The sequence below is a fragment of the Eurypyga helias genome, unplaced genomic scaffold, assembly GCF_000690775.1.
Source record: "Eurypyga helias isolate BGI_N326 unplaced genomic scaffold, ASM69077v1 scaffold25958, whole genome shotgun sequence".
Lineage (NCBI taxonomy): Eukaryota > Metazoa > Chordata > Aves > Eurypygiformes > Eurypygidae > Eurypyga > Eurypyga helias.
Genome location: NW_010269332.1, coordinates 1 through 3,611, shown reverse-complemented (window position 1 = coordinate 3,611; position 3,611 = coordinate 1).

The window sequence follows — 3,611 nt, the reverse complement described above, 5'->3', positions numbered from 1 at the left end:
GTGACGCGTGGTGCTTGGCTTCTGTGGTCCAGCCCCCTGCCAAGTGCTGGGCCCAGGCAAAAAGGAGATCCGTGCAGGACAAGCGCCAGGAAGGTGGCGTTGGCTGGGGGCATTTGCGGAAAACTCGGGGATATGACCCAAAACGGAGAGTATGGCTGCCCTCGAGCGTATATTGCTGCACAGATGTTCAAAGGTCCACTGTGGTGGAACAGGACACTTCAGTGTAAACAAAAACGTCCCTTCCTGCTGCGTGTGGGGGAAAATGCTGCTGATCCCGTGTTGGCAGGGGGTACGGTCAGGAGGGGAGAGCTCCGCGTGGCGAGGTGCTGAAGCACCCCAAGGAGTTCATGCCTCTCCCGGGAGGGAAAGAAGCAGCACCCAGGACTTGGGAAAAGCCTCTTGCTGAGCCACATATTTGAAATGTCTTTCCTTGTAATGAGCTGCTCGTTCTTTTTCTAGGAAGAAATGTTTCTAGAAGGAATGTTTCTAGGAAGAGGACCATGCCCAAAAGGTTCCAGTGGTTGGTGGAGGGGAGTATGATGGGGAGAGGGAGGGGAAGGTTGGCCTTGGCCAGGCTGGATGCGTGGAAACAGCAGGCCACAGGCGTCAGAATTATTTTAAAATAGATTATTTTTTTAAGTCTCTCAAATTCTGGATTAAATGTTTTTTAATCATATATGTAGGTGTTTTGTGGGGAAAACCCCATCAGATTTTTGTTTGGAAGTCTCTTAGGGTGAACTGACCCCTGTGCAGTGGAACAACAGGCCGTCATGTCTCAGGCTGGAGGTCAGGGACATTCTTCGCTGGAGCACGCCCTTCCACAGCACCTGGGGGTTTTCCCCATGTGGCTGGGACGGCGTTTTCCAACACTGTCCTCGCTCCCGAGCCGGGATTGATCGTGTGGGTTCAGGAAACAGCCGGGCTGACCTGGCTGCATGCTGTGGAGAAGCGTCCGGGCCGAAGGGTAAGGTAAGAGGTGGTACCTCTGGTGAGAACGAGGAGTCAGGCTTTGTCTTAAACCCAAGAGCACTGACAGAGATAGAACCGGTTTGGGGAACAAGAGCTGGAGTCCTGCGTCGTCTGCTTTACTGCTTAAAAACTATTTTGTGGAAGTGATTTGCCGGTACCAACGTCCTGGTACCAGCCAAAGCCATGTCAGTGGGGCTTCAATTGCGGTTAAGTTTTACGTTAGCGCCTCTGGGCTGGCTTTGTGGAATCGGTTCCGAAGTGCGGTGCTGGGGAGGGGTGCAGAAGTGTGTCCGAACCCGCGGGGGAGGGGCTGGCTGGGCTGTCACCCGGCCATAACCAGTCCCTGGTGAGAGGCGCGTTTCACAGCTCTGTTGTCTGTGGCTTCGCGTGGTTCCCACGACCCCTAGGCCCGCCTGTGTGCGAGGGGGTTAACAGCTTTTTCTCGTGGTGGGCTGATGGAAGTGCAAGGTGCAAAGTCACTCCGGCCAATAAATTGGTCTTTCATAAAGCTTTGGGTTTGGCTTTTTCCTTCCTCTGTCTTTCTGGGCAGCCAGCTCCCCCCCTTCATTCCTGGAAAGGCAGGAAGCGTCAGGGATATGTAGTTTGGACAAGAGCTCAGCTGAAACCTGTCAAATAAATAGCTCCTGTAGCACAAATGATTTTGTGGGTTGCTCCAGCCTTGTGTCTTCTGATGTGGCTGAACAGAGAGCTTCCGCCAGCATTGTTCTCTTCCCCTCTGTGACCTGCTGCCCCCTCTTGCTCAATACACCCGTGGCTTGCTCCGACTTTGACTCCCCTTGTCTTGCCTCATTATCTCAGGCAGCTTTGCTCTTTCTCCATCTCCCTGCTGCACGTGGCAGATAAGTTTGCCCTGTGCCCGTGTGTTGAGCCCTTTTGCTGGAGCCCATCTCCGCTCTCCCCTCTCCTTCTGCGCTGCCGTCGGCGACGCTTCCTTCTGCAAGTCATCGGTTCGCTGGGGACCAACCCTGGACCCATCTGAGGCACTGGAAGGCATCGGAGAAAGAAATTCTCTGTCCCCACAGCCACCGTTTTGTTGGCTCGTGGTCTGGATGCAGCTCCTCAGGATGGATTGGAGGGTGGTCCTTCTGCTCTGTTTTTCCTGTCACTGGAATTCATTTAGGAAGGTTGTACCACAGCAGAAGATTGTGTATGTGTTTAACTAGCATTCAGAATGCAAATGAGGGCACTCAGGCTGTTGGAGAGTATCCATGTTAGGAGTTTAATTTGTTTCTGAAAGGGGATGTTGTCCTACTTCACAGGGTAGTCATTAACACTGCTGAAGTGGGTGCTGGAGTGCAGCAAATGCAGGCCTGACTGTTTATGTCTTCACCGGGGTTAGGTGACGTTTAAATGGAGCCTCTTCCCTAATCACTTCAAGAGCAAGAGTGGAGTCACCATCCAGCTAAATGTTACCTTTGGATTTCCCATCTGGGGACTTGTTAGTGCTACCAGTTTCTAGTAGGTAGAATCACAGAATGGTTTGAGGTGGGAAGGACCTTAAAGATCATCCAATTCCAACCCCCCCTGCCATGGGCAGGGACACCTTGCACTAGACCAGGTTGCTCCAAGCCTCATCCAGCCTGGCCTTGGACACTTCCAGGGATGGGGCATCCACAGCTTCTCTGGGCAACCTGTCCCAGTCCCTCCCCACCCTCTCCGGGAAGAATTTCTTCCTGATGTCCCATCTCAATCTCCCTCTTTTTTTTTTTTTAAACCAGTCACCCCTTGTCCTGTCACTACAGGCCCTTGTAAAAAGTCCCCCCCAGCTTCCTTGTAGCCCCTTCAAGTACTGGAAGGTGCTATAAGGTCTCCCCAGAGCCTTCTCTTCTCCAGGCTGAACCCCCCCAACTCTCCCAGCCTGTCCCCATGGCAGAGGGGCTCCAGCCCTCAGAGCATCTCTGTGCCCTCCTCTGGACTCGCTCCAGCGAGTCCATGTTCTTCTGATGTCGAGGGCTCCACTGGTGTCCACTGTCTTCATGAGAAGGATCCCTGGGTCTAAGTTTCTTCCCTGCTCTTCTCCAACGGGAATGCGTGATCAAAGGGGGAGGCTGTGTCTACCACAGTCTCCCGCTGCCCCCCATCTTCGGCGAAGCAATGGCTGGTGCGTGGCAGAACAGCCTTGATGCACAGGGGGCGGCAGGACACGCTCAGCTGTAGTGCTGCCCCGGAAAACGCTGCTGTCCCTCTGGTCGGGTCCGAGCCACCAGCAATGGCCCCAGGAAATCGCCTGTTGCCTCCGTGTTGTGCCGTTGGCAGTGGGGGAAGAGCGATTCCAGCATTTCGTGGTTTACCGTCCCTCTCTTGGTGCTGAGGAGCGGTGGGAGGAGGAGCAGCAGGGGGGTCTTTGTGCAGAGATGGACAAGGGGGGGTCTTGGACTCCTCTCCCATTCCCTATCACCCAGCTCTGCGGAGCAGCACCTTCCCCTGCCACCCTGCAGCCTTTCCTGCTCTCACCCTCTGCTTTCCTGCCCAGTCCAGAAGGTTCCTTGTCATTCCCCACCCTGGTTGCTGGCAGAGAGGGGTGACCATGTCGTGTCGATGAGACACCGTGGGGAAAAACACTCCTTTGTGCCCTTCCTGCCCCCTTTCTTCCTTCAGTGACATTTGGCCCCTCGTTCCCC